We start from the raw sequence: 18,224 nt of genomic DNA, 5'->3' as shown, positions 1-18,224 counted from the left end.
TGTACAGAGGGTACAACTGATGTAAGTAGGTAAATTTCATGTCACAATATCTACACTTTTGTATATCAATAACATTCTCTTATCCTCGGCACCCATTTTGACTATGGTTCATTTTTATATTTACAAAAAAAAAAAAAATCAATTTTTATATCAACATTCATGACTGAGATATAGTCGATGTGGGACTAAATAAAAAACATGACACAATATCTACGCATCTATTGTATATCAACGACATTCCCCTATCCTCCTCTACACCTTGGGCTCTAATATTAATAAAGTGTCATGATTCACGATGGGTCATATATGTCATGATATTGTTTATTTGATGATTTGTCATTTTAAATCACGTCTCAACATGTGAAGGTAACCACCACCCTTTAAATGGATTTTTCATAGTTGAGACGCAACTTGTGTGAGACTAAATTCCATGGCACAACAGAATTTGGCAAAATGGCCTAAAAAAATGAAAGATTTCATGCACTATGGTAGAGGTCCAACCGCCAACCATGAAGCGAGAGAACTCATCATTGGGTCAGAATTTCAATCAAACCGGGTCTAATTCCAGGGCAGCCCAGTGCTACTTTCCCGTTTATCGTCCCGTTTTAGAATTTGAAACACAGGGAAGTATGTCCTTTTAAGATTCAGACTATAGCGTCGCATCTCATACGCAGAAGAGAAAAGGTGGGCAACAAAAGAGCTTGAGAACTGGGGCGTCGCTTCTCATCGTAAACCAATCCTTCCTAATCATCCTGTAAATATCTTCTTTTCTATAATCTTGTCTATAATCCCACGCTAACAAGCAGAAGAATACAAGTCAGCAAACGTAATTTGATCAATTAACTATTCAATTCGATTCTATTATATCCCGATCGACATTTGTACAAATTTTCAGTGGACGGATCACGGATTCAAGTTTAGCTCTCTTCAAGCTGTAAAATTTTGATTCTGTAGAGGAATTCGTAATCGTAGTCTACAGCTTCTATCGGTTCTTCACAGGTGATTGGGAGAAGTTCCGGTGTAGAGTTCCCGAAGCTTCGTCGTTCTGGATTCAGGAGTGGAAGTTGCAGAGTTGGTTTTCGGATTGTTGCTTCCGAGACTCAACCGAAGCCGGATTTGAGTGTGACTGTAAATGGTCTCAAGATGCCGAATCCCTTCGTTATTGGTTCGGGACCGCCTGGTACTAATTATACGGTCATGAAGTGGGCTTTGATTGCCAAACGGTAAATTTTTTGTTCTTTCTTTCTGTTTCAGTTTTTTGTTACGTTGTTTGCTTCGTTCTTGGTAAGTTTGTAGTCTCTGTAGGAGTACTATAGTTCAGAAGATTGGAGCTAGGTCCTTTTGCTTTTTCTTTCTCTAGATCATTATTAGTTATATGTCAAAAAATGATCTTTAGAGGTGGGCTCATCATGAATTAGGATTGGCAATAATAGAAGAATTAATATCAATCAGTGATCACTTTCTGATGAAATACAATTAACGTTTGAATTTCAGCTAAGAAAAAAAAAAAAAGGAAAAAAAAAAAAAAGTGCAACCCACTGCAGGAGGTTCCTGCTACTGCAGTGTCTGGAAGGTGGAAATGTATGCAACCAGACCCCCCTGCTTCCCAGGAGAGGCTGTTTCCAAGTTTCGAATCTGTGACCAACATGTTGCAATAGTGCAACTTAACCGTTGCGCCACAGTTTCGCTTAGTAAGGATTCCTGGGGAAACTGAATGCAGCAGGGGAAAACTTTTTACTAATTTATGTTCCATACAAACAAGGAGGGAGTTCTCCATTTGCATTAGACATGGATTCATTTAGGTTCCTACAGAATGCAGCACATGATGTTTCATTTTGCTGAACTTCTAACCTTAAGATTTATTAGTTCTTTTTGTTTTAATCGTGCTGTAAATTTTACCAAAAAAGAATCGTGTTGTAAATCTGGCTTAAGCTCACTAGGGAGATTACTTGGCTGTACTCTAGTGATTGGGCATCTCCACCTCTTTAGCCACTGTTGTCCTTGGGGTGCATGTGGCCTTGAGGTCAAAATCCTAAGCTTTTAAGAAACACTGGGTTGGATATATTATCTCAGAAACTACATCTCTAATTGCTATAGCCATTCTTATATTTTATTCTGAGTTGTGTTGTTGTTGTATTTGTTTCCAGTAAAAAGTTTAGACTTGAAGTCAGCTGTAATTTTTTTTTACCGGGTATCATTGGATGCTGCTAAAGTAATTAATGTAACCCCTCGGTATGCTCGCCTTCGAGCAGGAGCAAATGGCTCAGCTAAAGGACAGATCATTGGGTGGGAGAATATAGAGCTAATCAGTGATCGGCCTCTTGAGACGATGCTAGCAGAGTTCAAAAAATTGAAAAAAGAATACCCTGATAGGATACTTGTTGTTCAATTATGGAGGAATACAACAAATCAGCTTGGGAGGAACTTATTGAGAGAGTTCAGGAAAATGGAATTGTTAGTGTCCATGGTTTCTTATCTAAACTCTTATCCAATCCAACTATCTGTCTATCAAAAATTGACTGCATCTAATGATCATGTTATTTCTGCTTAGGATGCCATTGAAGTTAATTTTTTATGTCCTCATGGTATGCCAGAGGGTAAAATGGGGGCTGCAGTTGGCCAAGATTGTGGACGATTGGAGGAGGTGTCTGGATGGGTAAATGCGAAAGCCACAGTCCCTGTGTGGGCCAAGATGACTCCCAACATCACTGATATTACGGAGGTTGGACTATATTTACTATATCCTCTAATGATTTTCCTTCACAGAACCTCCTTTCATTTAGTTTTTGAACTATGGGTTATTGATGTTGGCAAAGTAATAGATGCATCAGGCATTTGTTTACTCTTCAATTTTACTCGTGTGTGCATCTCTATCTTCAGGTATGCATGGAAAAGCGGAGGGAAAAAAAAATTCCTTTTGGGAAAAAGAAAGCTGCCTGGTCTGGTGTCCCCTGCGCAGACACAGGAGCACATGAAATTATCGCCCCACTTGTGAACTAAAAAATCCCGAGTGTTGATGCCCCTGCGTGCGGTCTCATTGGCCCCTGTGCTGGTACAGGGAACACACCACCAGGCAGCGTTCTCTTGCCCTTTCTTTTAATAGCAAAAAAGCTTGATGATGAAAATAACAAAGGAAGAGAATTCTATTTTGTACCTTTTAGATTTAGTGAAAGTACATTAGATTTTCTTTAAAGAGTCCTCATCGAGCTAAAATGGGAATCCAAAGTCTTTAATTGTTTGTTCAAGAGGGCATTATGCGTGTTCTTGATATTTATCCATCTCCTGTCTGTTGGGTTCTTATTTGGTTTCCATCCCCATCGCTTGTTAACTCCTTAATTATCTGGAAACTCAGTATTCTACTACAGTTATCACCAAGTTAGTATTTCTAGTTTTTTTTGCAACCAATTGTGTAGTTCCCCTTTGCTAAAATTCAGTAGCATGGTGGAGCCATGGGGCTTTCTGGTGTTTGTTTACTTCATCTGTTTATGTAGCCATAGTGGCCAATCCTTTCTCTCAATTTTTTGTTCCTTTAAAGAGATTCAGTAAATCAACATATGTCTGTCATTTCATTTAAAAGGAAAATGCATTGATCAATGTTGTGGTCAATTTGTTGCTTCCTTACAGTGTGCATGTGGAATCTATTGCTTTATACTCTTTATGACCACTGAAACAGCTATTGTCTCTACTACGATACCAAAAGGAAAAGTGTCTGATGACATCTCTTACTTTACCTACACATCTTCACTTCTTCAGCTGGTGCATTTCTTTCATACCAGATCCTGCATAGGATTAAGACTTCAGATGTGTAAAACAATTTCTTGTTTTGAGGAAATATTTTGAGTCATTCCTCATTTTCTAGAGGTGGTGATTTGCAATTATCATTAGTAGAGAATCTTGACCATGCTAATTTCACAGTTTCTTTGTCAAATGGGTATCCATATTATGTTTATCCATGCATGCGTGTAACTGTGGTATGAGAAATTAGCCTTTTGTTTACAGATTTTCACAAGTCATAAGAAAAATATTTGATGTCTCAGTTTGTCAACTCTCAGATCTGTTTCTGTTGAAGTTTCATTATGATTAGATGCCATAAGAAGATTTTGAGGGATTGGATTGCGATGTTATGTGTTTCATGTTACTGTTATACAGTTCTATTTGTTATATGGTCTCAAAATAAGCAGCTATGAGATACTTTTCTTATTTGTTTTTAGTTAAATACTTGCAAGTTCTTTTCTGCAATGATTTTGTGAGAAACTCATGCTTCCCTACTCCCTGTAATCTAGCATTATATAGGCTATAATTTTGAGGGTAAAAAGTGTTGGAAAGTACAAAGATCTTACATGGGATATGCAGGGAGGAAGTTGACAATACTGAATAACTTCAGTATTCCTTTGAGAAGACCTGAAATAATTCTCATTGAGATGCAAAGAATTCTTAATTACAGTTCTGGACTGGAGGAATCCTTATGAGTGGGATAACGAGAATCACATCTTAAAATATGGTAGTCAATATAACACACCCAAGCAAACACTAGGCCACAACCTGAAAACATCTGTTTGGAAAATGAAGGAAATGAATTCGGTTTAGCAGTCTTTCTTGGAACATTCTTTAACTACCCAAAGGCTCTTTTGAACTGAACCACAATTCTAGTGTTCCTGCCCCTCTTATGTTTCTAATTGGTGTTTGCAGTATATTTCTCATGGAAATTTTGTTTTGCAATTATGCAGTGTGTTTTAATTTATTTGTTGTTTAACCTAATATTTGCAGGGCATTCAATCCTTTTCTTTCTATTTTCTAACAGTTAATTGGATGTGCAATCATCATTTACTAATTACTTGAATCATTTTCCCATCATACTGTTATCTCAATTCGTTGTGTTGAATGTAGCCGGTCAGAGTGGCATTGGCATCAGGCTGCGAGGGGATTGCTGCTATTAATACAATCATGAGCATTATGGCGGTCAACCTTGATACTTTACGTCCTGAGCCTTGTGTTGAGGGGTACGAAATTTTACCTTTATTGTTGTGACAAAAATGTGGCCCTTTTTTTCAAAAGAAACTTTACTTCAAAGGGTATCTCTGATTCTTTCCCATTTTCTAATTTGTTTTCAGATACTCCACTCCAGGAGGTTATTCTCAAGGCAGTCCATCCCATTGCACTTGGAAAAGTGATGCAAATTGCAAAAATGATGATGGAAGAATTTGGTGATAAGGATTATTCACTCTCTGGGATTGGAGGAGTAGAGACTGGTGGGGATGCTGTTAAATTTATTCTTCTTGGGGCAAATACTGTTCAGGTTGGATACAAACTACACCTGTTATTTGCTTAGATAAGTAAACTTGACACATGATCATCTTATGCTAGATTTAGTCTATCATTTTCATTATGGTTCTGAAGCTTGAGGGAATGTCTTTATCCATGATTTAGTTTGGTTAAACGTAGTATTTATATGCACATACTGTTCACTTAAACTTCTCTTTGTTGTACCATGTGCTAAACGTTATTTGGACCTTGGGCCTCTTCTCAGAAACCTAATTCTACCACAGACAGTTTACGTACAGGTCACATATCTATGGTTGAGGGGTCCCTCAATCTAAACCTTGTGTAACTTGTGGCCTTTCTTGACAGATACACTCTCCATCTAAACAGCATTACACTCTGACTATGGTACCATACAAACTCACGTGACTTTATTAAGATACTAGCTAATTAGTGTCACATTCAGTGTTATGTCTAATATTGGAGGAAAATATCTCGAGTCAGGACTTGATATCTATGGATTCATGGTTTGGTACTGACAAGTATATTAGTTTGGTGAAAATTTTCACTTAAGGGCATAATCTTTAGCTATCCTGTCATGTGGACATTATGGAGAGTAGTCCTTTCAACATAGAAGTAGACACTCCTCCCCCTCCATCTCTTTTTTTCTTTTTCCTGATCTTGATTACATTTGAGGCTGTCGGTGGCAAAAGCAACAAATATCACTCTTTACATTTCTACTTTAATCTAAAATGCTCTCATTTATTGACCTTTCAAGAGATTTAAATGTAGTGAACTTTTAGTCATTTATTTCTTTTATTATGTTTGTTCTTTCTCCATGTCCATAATGAAGTGCTAATCTTGAAACTGTGAAGTCCAGTGACTGATCAGCTTGCAACAGGTTCACAGGTATTGGGATAGAACCCGAATCGAGAGAAAACCAGATACTCTATTTAAACAACTCAGATATGCATGAAATTCTGGTTGACTGGTCTATTTGTCAGGGAGAACTAATGATCAGATTTGAAGATAAGGGGAAGTCTAAAAGATAGCAAGTCACCAAAAGAGAGACCAGATTTAGCAACTAACAGAAAATAACAAGTAGGAAACCAAGAAATTGCAAGTCAAACTCAAAATAGAAATAAGGTTCATATTTGGAAACTAAGGTGTATGGAAAATAACAAGTACTTCAAAAATTAGAAACTAAATGAAAATAGAAATCAATGAAGAGGTTCTGCTGTAACAGAATTCAGACATTGGCGGAAAACTTCCAACAGAATTTGAGTTCGGTTTGGCTTGAGTTACTGGTATTTTGGCACTAGAAATTGAGTTAACACTTGAGAAGAAAACAAACAATGGTCAGCATGCAGAATAGAGAGACAAACAGAAACTGAAATTTGTACTTGCAGAAAGGTAAACAACAGCAAACTGACCTTGAGAATGAGAAGAAAAAGAGAAATAAGAGAAAGATATGGACTAGGCCTCTCACGGTCTCACCTAGAAATTGACGAGCATCTCACCAGTCCAACTTGGCATCCCACCAAGAGCTTCACTGCATCTCACAGCAAAGGAGCTCTGAATCTCACAAAACTAACAGGAAAAAGCTATGTTTGAATCTCAACATCATAGTGCAGTTTTGTAGCCCCTTCTCTTTATTTGTGGAACTAAGAAATAAAAGAATTAGGAAACTCTCCATGCGTAGGCTAAGTATACAACTTAACTCTTGAAAATAGAAAGTATCTAGACTCTTTAAGAAAATAGAAACAAGCACCTACTTTGAACTTCACAGGGGTTACAGATGAACAAAGACAGATCACCATGACTAAGATGGCATATCACCACCAGCTGTTAAAATTGGGTGTTGCCATTGAATTTGATTTCAAGGTTTTTATGTTTCCAGGTTAAGAGTAGAGTGATGTCAACCTCCAGAAACCATTTATTAACACCATTTTCAGATCTATTTTCGTTTTAATATGAAAAGAGCCAGAGCGAGCTTACAGCATTAACTACTGCTTGTATCAAGTCATAGCCATGGTTTTAAGTATCTCCGATACCGATACGATACCCTCCGATACGTATCTTAAATTTAGCCGACCGATACGATACACATCGATACGATACATGAAACTTTTAAAATCCTTTCGTATCGATATATATCCTACAATACATACCGATATGCATTAATATACCACCAATACACATCGATACGATACAATATGCCTCGATACGACTATGAAAATTATAAAATTGAGGTAAAATGTACGTTTCGGTATGTATTGGTACGTATCAGTGAGTATCGGTATGTATCGATCGGTACGTATTAATATATATTGGCACGTATCGGTGAGTATCGATATATATCGGTACGTATCGGTGAGTATCGATACGTATCGGTGAGTATCGGTATGTACCGATACAGTGCGCTATGGTCATATAATGGCCAAGATGGGTAATTTTTCAGAAAAACATGATTTTTTGAAGGGTTTTTGTTCCAAAGTTGCTGTCAGCCATATTTCTCTCTAACTAAAGTGGAAATCAAGGTTGAGAACAAGGATTTTACATTTATGGGACAACTACAAACCTTGAATTCTTAGTACGATACCCTCAATTTAGTGTTTATGCATAATACATGTTATCAATAGCTTTTTTTAACAAATTCTTTATGCAAAAGTGTTTTAAAAAAAATGTTTCCTATCCATTTATGTGTGTATCTTTAGCGTATCTTAGTGTATCTCCGATACGATACGATACTATCCGATACGTATCTTAATTTTGGCCGATCGATACAGCGACCGATACCGATACTTTAATCCTTGGTCATAGCCCATGCTCTTCAGTAGATGACTACTATCGATTAAACCTCCGTTGTCTGTGCCATTTGTGCCCAAAACCATATTTCAATATCAGTACTCTCCATAAATTGCATCAGCATGGGTGGAGGAAATGGCTATTTCCAGGATATGGGCCAACTGCTCAATCAAAACAATCGCCATTGGTTCTGTGTTTGTGTCTGGTACTACTGTGAGTTTTCTTGAGACAATTGGGGAGGAAAAGAGGAATGACAGAAAAGGAAAAGTACTGAGTACACTGTACCTTGATTTTTGAATGTAACTATTCTCCTGAAATTGTAGGGACACTGCTTGAACATGTAATCAGACTTGGTTCGGATTTGTTCAGATCTGGTCAGGTATAATTCAATCAAGGTCTGACATCAATTTTTTGCTTTGGTTGGACCCCTGTGTGACACTTGATGTAACACAGTTGTGATCAGAAAATGAATCTCGCTTGATGGAAAGATTGAAAAGATGGCATGGGGTTTGAAAGAATAAAACTATAAGCAGTGGCATTCTGAATGGGATGCCCATGTCCTTGGAAACAGGGACTTGTATCTCAGCTCCCTGAAAATTTTAATTCTAGGCACATCTGTGCAAGTAGATTATTTTCTTTTGTTACGTTGGTTGTTGACAAGTAGGTATTTTATTGGAGGATCTGTAGCATATTATTTTTACAATTCCTCTTTTCTTTTTTCAGTATGAAGGGTTCCTTTGAATATGGATCAAGCTATAGAACTTTTGACATGTTAGTTTTGTCCTGGCTCAGAAACTTTGACTGAGATCTTGGAATATCAATAAGAAAATAGAAGCAAAACTACTTTGGAATATTATTCTTAATATATGTACGTTTGAATTTAACATGAACTCTGCCAGTGCTTTTGTATTGCCATTCCCAAGCATGGGTAGAGGAGGAGGGTTGGTGTGGTAATTTGGCAGCCGGCATCGTAGAAACCCATTCAAACCTTTTAGCAAGCCATGTTATATGGAGCTGAATGTTTCTTAATCAGAAACAATGCATAAATAAAAACAGTTATAGCTGAGATGAGGATATTGGGATGGATGGGCTTCAAACCAGAGAGGATATAATGAGAAATGAACACATCTAAGAAAATTGAGGAGTGACCCCGAATAGATGATAAGCTGAGGAAAATGCAATTGAGGTGGTGGAGGCATGTAACAGTTGCGTAGCGAAACAGTACATGCATAAATGACCCCATTTAGTTGGTATAACGCTTAGTTGAGTATTCATTTCAGGTACCTTCAAGACCAGAACAAAATTCCGAAGTGCTTAGGAATTTCATCAAAATTGAATGCCCTGATCTGCAAAAGGTTCCTAGGATAATTGGATCCTTGAGATCTTCATCAGCATGCTTACATGTCATAGTGTAGAAGGTAACTTGTCAGAACCTACATCATAGACTTCTTATCAGGCTTAAAATAATGGAAAACAACGGGTAACAAATGCTGTCCTCTGTAATCTACTGATCGTTTCAATTTGTTCCATCATCTTCTTAGAAGTTCTTTAGCACACCACTTAGTTCAGATAAGGCTTATTTCAGTTGAGTATTTTCTTAGAAGTTCCAGGTTTTCTATGGCCAGTATGTTTCTGATGGTGCTGGCAACCATTCCATTGATGAGGTAATGGATCCGTATTAAGTGGTGAGGCAAATTATTTTTCTAGAGTGGTTGCTAGAAACATGCAACCAAAAAGCATATGGATGAAGGGAAAGGTAGGAATATCATTTACAGGCTTCTTTAAGAAGGCTGATTTGGAAAGATGGATTCTTCCTGTTAGCATCTGCAGGAGTATTCAAATTTCAACAATTCATGTATGACATATATAATTTCTGCCTTGGAGAGATGAATACATCTTCTATTGTTATTTTTTAAATTTCAACAAGAAATGCCTCCAAATATCAATCCTAAGAACTGAAACTTAATATTTTGTTTCTATGAATTTTCCAAAATGACATCTGAAGCTCTACATTTCTTTTAATGCTTTGTGGAGCTCCAAATAACATTTGCATCCCACCACTTCTGCAGTATGACTATGTAGTAACCATATGAAACAAGCATTTTCTAATGTCTCAGCATTTCCAAACCATGCTTTTTTTCACTTGTTTTCTGGTGGTGGTCATTATCTATTCATACTAAGTTCTTGAAACTTTTTATATTTAATGTAATTCTCTTAACATGATAGGTCTGCACGGGTGTGATGATGCATGGCTATGGCCTTGTGAAGCAACTTTGTGCTAAGCTGGAGGATTTCATGATAAAACATAATTTCTCTTCAATAAAAGATTTCAGAGGGTATGACTTATTTAATTTTTTTTTTTCCTGTTACGTTATCTATTATCAATGCTAACTATATTGTGGAAAAAGATGGTGTTAGAGCAAACACATAAAAATATGAAATAAACAGACAAAAGATCCGCATGACACAGAGATTTAACGAGGTTCACACACCAATGTGGTAGGCTACGTCCTTGTGCGAAAAAGAAGATATTTCATCATGCAGAAAAGAGAATTACACCCAAGCAACAACGAGAAAACTCGTCCTGAAACCCTAGCTCGAAAAACCCCCCAAAATACAATGACTTGCTCAACAAGGCAACAATACATTATATACTCCAAGTCGCGGGTCGACCCATCGGGTCGTGGTGGATCCTATTGGCCCAACCCCTCTGCTTCCATCACAGATCTCAGAAAACTTACCATTTGACCCGCCACCAAAATATGTTGGAGCAGGTCAATCTTCAGGTCAAGAATTTGAGACACTTAACAGATGGGAATATGGCTATCCCTCTTGCCTCTAATGGACCCCTTGTTCAGAACCCAATATGCAATTGGTTGCAGTAGATCCAAATATCCAATGATGAAACACTAACTATAATATATGATTTCAACTTCTTCATAAGTTGACATTTTTGTTCAGACCATAGAAAAAATTTCTTTGAAAAAGGAATGGAATAGATCAAGTGTATAGGTTAATCTGGTACAGCTGAATGATCCAGAAGAGATCAGCTAACCATTCTCAATGAGTCCCATCTTTTGCTTGTGTACCTCAAGGCATGGGGTTTACCACCTTGTTCCTGTTATCCCCATATTTGTAGTATTCATCTTACATATGAGTGAATGATAATTGAAGCCAGGCTTGGATGGATGGTTCACACCAGGGGGGGAAGTCCTTTCAAGATCTTGACTTTTAAGGTACCACCAGTCTAAACAGGACAACAGTTTGGATCATTCACACAACAGTATTATACCTCTGGATGTGGGGTGCATACAGTTTATTCATGTTAGAAACAATGTAGATAGAGCCCAAGGGACATGGCTACCAATTGGAGCCCTCCCTTCATCACCCCCATGGGGATGGTCTACAGGGTTCATAACTACTACTCCTACAAAACACTTGCCTAGCCAACACTTATTTTGTATTGAATTTGAACTGTGAATACTGAACCATTTGCCATACATTAGAAAGCCTCTACGAGTAGGAAAATCAATATTTTTACACCCATTCACTAATGGGGCAGTGAATAGATCACCTGTGGTGAGCTAGCTAGTGGTGGGAGCATAATCTCTCCCACATCGGTTAAACCGCCTTCCATCACCTCATATACTAGTGAATCCCTCCACCCAATGGTTTGAATTTTTGAGTTAGATATTTACATGGTATCAGAATTCAGAACAGGTCTTGATACTATGTCATGTGAAGGGGAGTGTTGGAAGTCCCACATTTGGGGTGTGGGGGAGGGCTTGGAGAATAGTCCCACATCGGTTACCCATAAAGCATATACCTATGAATACTTCTGCAATGGAAAACCATTTTTCTGTTCATTAATCAATTTGGTGAATCTCAGGCTGATGAAACCTTGCCCTCCAATCAGCTTTATTCGAGTTCATACTCGATACCAATTTAAATTATGAATACCAAACCTCGAAGCACATGTATTCTTCAACCCATCGAACTGTTTGATAATTGCACCACTAGATCACCAACCACAAGGCCACAACAGCCTACACCTGTATTTGCTTATGAGTAATTGGTTGCAGCTTCTGATATGGCAATTTCTTCTTCTACAGGGCCTCTCTTCCCTACTTCACATCAGCAGAGGAAAGCAGTAAAGAAAGGACTGCAATCTGATAAAGACTGGACCTGGGGATGGCTTCGTGAAAGAGACTGAGACTATGATGTCCAACTAGGTCTGTATTGCAAGTTGATCTATACTTGCTCTTTTCACTATGTTGGTCCAAAGGATTAACTCTTTGAAATTTTAAATATGATGATTAATTATCCAGGTTGCTCAAAGAAACAGATGATTTCGTCTTAGTTATTTGTATCTGGGAACCAATAAAATCAACCAGGGTAGAAAATGCCGCTACCAACAGGGAAGCCTCTCCCTCTCTCAACCAGGTTGCTCCAAGTGTTTTCATTCCTCCCTGGTGAAGTCCCTACTCAGGTTCAGATGCCTAAGTAAACGATGTGTATTGATTCCATATCCAGTGAGCCTCATTTCATTCACCTCCATTCTAAGCTTATTTCCTAAACACTTCGATCGCTAGATAATGATAATGTTAGTCCAACACTTGATAGTTATTTTCCAATCCCCCTTCGACATGGAAGGGAGGAAGTTAAGCAAATTCAAGCTGAGGTTGATGAAGATTAATCCTCGTACCAGCTATGTTTACCATCCGATGGTGAAGTTACTGTATGCAATTCAAGTACACATGAACTCGTAACATTGCCACCACCTACAGTTGGGGGTTCCTTTGGTTTTGGACACATTTAAATCTACGAGTATAAAATAGTTCATTGGATTTCTCTTTTCTTCTTTCATAGACGCTTATAAAATAGTTCATTGGATTTCTCCTTTCATAGACGCTTCTTTAAAGAAGATCCCATTACCAACGGAAGGTAGAGTTTTCACTTTAGGGAGTTTCCAAGGTTCAAAATAGACAATCTCAAAGTAATGTGACCACCACATAAAGGAAGATAAGTCCCAAATGAATACTAATGAAGAGTGAAGCAGTAGCAGAAATTCTTAAAACCAGTAAATTCTACATTTTTTTTTGGTGTGGGTAAAAGGAAGAAATGATGAAATGTACAGTGGGAATTCATCATCACAAGAATTAAGCAATCTTAATCAAACTCAATCCAACACAGAACCTAAGCTAAGAATGGTGCCAAGCTTAACTTCATCAGCTGCATCAACTGGCACCATAGGCAGCTCCCCTGTTGAAGGGTTATCCAGATGGATGTGAGTAAAGTCATCACTGATTCCTGTTCACTGCCTAGAGATGATTCTCCTCCTCTTCCCTAGCTTTGTCAACCTTCTCCGAGGTCTTCTGGTTCAAACCCTCAAGGCACTTGAAACCACCATTTGAGATGCTCATAAGGGCTGATTCTGCAAATATACTACTTACCACATCCTCAGCCTACTTAACAGATGACACGGCCTTAAAGCACTTCTACCACATAAAGAGATTGTCAAGAGGTAAATTACTTTAAGAACAGAACAGAAAATAAAATTGCATTAGTACTAGCTTCACTTTCCTTTCTCTTGTGATAAGATCAACCATAAAAACCCTAAAAATTTCACAACAGCTTTGAATCTGCTTCAGGAGCTATGGGAAGCCATAGGAATGGCTGGCTTGGGAAAGATGTTTCCTGGGGTTCATAGTGAGTAGATCTTCCAGCCCACCCACTCCCAGATCTGAACCCTTACCTTTTTCTCAGTGGAGAGAGATCATTGTAGTTCATAACCTACATGTGATCAGATCTGTCGCTTCCAGAAACCCAAAAGAGGGTTTTGCAGCTTTTACATTTCCCAAAGAACCAACACGGAACCAGATCAAAGGGAAAGGGAGGAAAGGGAAGAACAATCGGAAACCCACGGTATGGGTGGAATTGGAAAGATTTTTCGTTCTCATAGTGAGAAAGCCACATCTTTCCAACCGACCCATTCCTTGTGCTTCCCAAAGCTCTACCCTTCCCACCTTCTCCTGCCTCCACAGCCGCTGCTGCACCTCTTAGCGTGATCCATCGGTTATTGCTATCCACTCCTTATATAACCAAAATTTAGGGTATGATAAATGTCACCGTTTCAGAATCGGATCGGTGGATCGGTGAATCGGTGAATCGGCGAATCGGCGAATTAAATAAGACAAAATATTTTCCAATTGTTGACATCTTAGAAGCTACAACTCTTAGCAAGAGCTCGTGGGGATGGAAGGGTCACATGAAAGGCAGAGAATCTCCTTCTTTGGACATACTGAAAGAAAGGAATAGGGAGGAAAGTCTGTAATGGCAATTCGATTATAATCTTCATCGACCACTAGATCCTAACCCTTCCTCTTGGCTGCATCTCCGGCCGCATGGCCCAAGCCCAGAAGGTTCAGGTTAGCTCTCTTATTGATTGGCGATTTAGGCTATGTATTGTAATGTTTCTATTTTGAAAACTTGATTTTGGGTCTAAGCATATATTTTTCCTATTTCTATGATTTTGGGGTGATTCCACATCTTAAATATTGTACGGTAAGGTTGAAAAAATATATTTTTGTAACTTGAAAGAAACAAAAACCTGTATGATTCAATACTTAACAGAATCGTTTTTGTTACAAACCAATATTTACATAAAATGCCATGGTGATGAGCTTGTTTAAGTAAGAAGTCTAATAACACTCATTCTAGACTAACACCAGGTGATTCAATTTGGGGTGAAGACATCATGTAATTTAGTAAAATGTTGGGTCCAGAAACCCCTACAAATTAGAGGCAAATCATCCAATCCAACATATGTATTCTACAACCATTGTGTAGAGCTTGTTAGGACTGGAACTTCAAGGGCCAAGAGAAAGGCAAATGCTATCTTGGAGAGTTCTTGTCTTCCCATTCAATGAATTTCAAAAAGTAAGCCTTGACAGGAAATTTGCTATAATTATTTGACTATATTTCATCAAATGCTTATGGATCAGAAATGATAGTAGGGTTTTTTAATCTATCTGGTCAAGAATTTCATCATCATGAATATTAAAAAATATATATATATATATATATATATATTTTTTTTTTTTTTTTTTTGCAAAGGAAACAAGCAATCACCATCTAGGAGAGAGGCATGGTGGCATTTGAATGGGCCTTTCCCAGATGGTTGACTAAGATATTCGTCATTATATATGTTATGCTCATATTGATTTGTTCAACGTCCATTACAGAGGTAACATTCAACATTTCAACAGATGTATATTGGCTAACTGTACACTGTGTTACAAAACCATTGCTCTGAATAGGGATGTGCTGCTAATTCCTTAGGAAGCTAATATATATATATATATATATATATAATTTTACAATATCCAATATACATTGCAGTTTATAACCTTAGGGGGTAGCGCAATTGGTGAGCAACGAACTTGGTACGAGCTGTAAACTCAGACGTCCTGAGTTCGACTCCCACTAGGCACATCTTGGGTCACTCACACGAGGTGTTTAGTACTCTTCATTGCTTTCAGTGAAAGTTGAATGGTTCGCAAAAAGAATAGGAACCGTTGCAAATCCTCAGGCAAGAGAGAAAGGAAGTGATGGTGGTGAAGTAGGTGCTGCAAATCCTCCACAGAGGTCTTTGGTTCATTACCTCATTTAAGACCCATTTACAGCCCGATTAGCCCAATTGAAGTCTGGAACCCGATCAAGCCCGACATGACACTGACCAAGACCGACTCATACCTTAGATAGGTAGATCATGGTCCGAGGAAATAGGCCTGCTAATCGACACCCCTACTTAAAGCCAACCCTTATTTCTCCGCCTTTTGTTGAGAATCAATTCTAAGGGTGAAAAGCACCATTTTTATGTGCAAAAAAAATCAACATTTTAACATGCAAAGTCCCGGTTCATTTAAAAAAACTAGAAAATCAGACCAGCCATACCATACAGGTTTCACTACTATTTCTGTTCCGAAAAAAAAAAATGAAAAAAACACTAGAATCTATTTTCAGAATATTACAGTACAGAGCCTAATAGATGCTGGAAAATTGATCTTCTCCAAAGAATGTTCAACTCGACAGATGTTTGCACCATCCTCCAGTTACTTATCCTGTCCCCAACCATTGAAGATGGTTGGGTTGTGGTGTCTCTCAAAGAATGGAACCTTCACTGTTCAATCGGGACACTTTGCTTGTCTTCCAATCCAAATTGCTCCATCTACTAGTAGCTTTGTCAACTCCATCGACCACTTCTGGATGAAAATTTGGAAAATGGCAATCCATCCCAAGATCCAAGTATTTTTATGGAAATGTGGGCAAAAAGCCATCGCCACCAACTTGAGTCTCTCTGAAAGAGGAATTTGCCTTAGCCGCCTATGTCCCACATGCCGCTCTAATGAGGAAAGCATGACTCATGCTCTATTCAGCTGCAACCACGGTGTTGCAAGCTGGAAAGCCTCCCCCTTAAGACTAGATGTCTGAGAATTTGCTGGCACTAATACCCAAGACTGGTACATCTTTGTCCATTCCCGCTACGGATCGGGCTTGTCTGTAGCAAATCTTTGTGCTACAGATCTTATAGCACACTCAAAATGATTGATATGTGGCAGATTTAAAATCAACGGTGACGATATTCGAGGGAAGAGGGAGACATCTCTACCTGTGCTACGGTAGAGGTATTCCCTGTGATTCTTCTCCTCTCTTCCCTCAGTTCAAGCCCGATCACCCCACCCCACTGAGATGTTGACCATGGCTAGAACCCCATAGATGGTTTATGCTGCTTACCACAGAGAGGGAAAGAGAAAGGGGGTGATTGGGCTCCAATCCATGTCGAATTGGGGTTGTCAGTTTCATCTTCCTCTGGTTAGGTGTCGATTCTCAGTATTAATCAGTTGTCACTACTTAGGTTGAGGTTGAATTCGATGTTCATCTCCATTTTCGAGATCGATTTCTGTAGCAGTACTGTAACTCAGATCCACTGGCGAAGAAGGAGAAAGATCACCTTTCCTTTCTCTGCTAAAAATCCTCTTCAACGATTGAATCGGTGACCTCAACCCTTGCTGCCATATTGGGGATTTTAAACCCTGAACTCCACAGAGAGGGAAGTCGATGGTTTATGCTACTTACCACAAAGAGGGAAAGAGAAGGGGGGTGTTGGAGCAAAAGAGAGAAATAGAAGCAAAACCTCATGATGACTTCATCTTCCATCTTCTTCTCTTCTATTATTTTCCTACCACTGCTATCCATCTTAGTAGCTGCTACGATGGCTGTGTCGATTCCGATCTTGCCATTTAATGCTCAAGCTCTTCTGGCCTTCAAATTGAAGGCTGATTTGGAGGAAAAGCTCCCCTTTTGCTTAGTAAGCGCGTGGGTCACTGCCAATGGCCCGGTTCCATCCCTCCACTCAAACCAGTCCTCTCTCCAAATTTTCAATGTCTACTCCAACAACCTCACTGGTGCCATTCCCGTCACTGTCACTTCTCGCGCTTCCACAACTCTTTTTCTACTAATCCCGGGCTCTGCGGTGGGATCGTGCACCAAGAATGCCCTCCACATCTACCCTTTTTGGGGCCATTGGTGCTAGGATTGCCGCCTATGGTAGTTGGGCTTGAACCGAGGGAAGAGTGAGGAGAAGAATTGTAGGGAATACCTCTACTAGCTGCAGTTCAAGTAGAGATGTCCTCCTCCTTCCTCGAATATCATCACCGTTGATTTTAAATCTGCCACATGTCAATCATTTAGAGTGTGCTACACGATCTGTAGCACATCATTGTGCTACAGACGAGCCCGATCCTTCCTGCTACAAGGGGGCATCTTCAAGATCCGATCTAGACCTTATTTGGGCGTGTCCAGCATAAGATGTCCGAATTACATAGTATTAACAATCAATGAGTTGATGACGGTTACAATGTCCTACATATTAAGGATAGGGTCTTTCTAGCCAGGGAGTCAATCATACTGTTAATCTACCTTGGAATAAAATGAAATGAACATGATCTGAAATAAGATGCCATAAGAGATATGTTGTTGAAGAACCTGCAAACTGAAACACCGGTTGGAAATGCTATGAGGTATGACGGTTCACCCGGTTCGAGTCAAGATTGCTTAAAACTTGGTCTCTACTACCCTTTTTTTTTTTTTTTTTT

General features: G+C 38.8%; 1 pseudogene; it reads left to right on the top strand.

The window, feature by feature from the left end:
• Positions 1-12,339, top strand: part of LOC122064713 — a 12,940-nt pseudogene extending 601 nt beyond the window's left edge.
• The last annotated feature ends 5,885 nt before the right edge of the window (positions 12,340-18,224 follow it).

The sequence above is a fragment of the Macadamia integrifolia genome, unplaced genomic scaffold, assembly GCF_013358625.1.
Source record: "Macadamia integrifolia cultivar HAES 741 unplaced genomic scaffold, SCU_Mint_v3 scaffold1727, whole genome shotgun sequence".
Lineage (NCBI taxonomy): Eukaryota > Viridiplantae > Streptophyta > Magnoliopsida > Proteales > Proteaceae > Macadamia > Macadamia integrifolia.
This window is presented reverse-complemented; position numbering and strand designations above follow the sequence as displayed.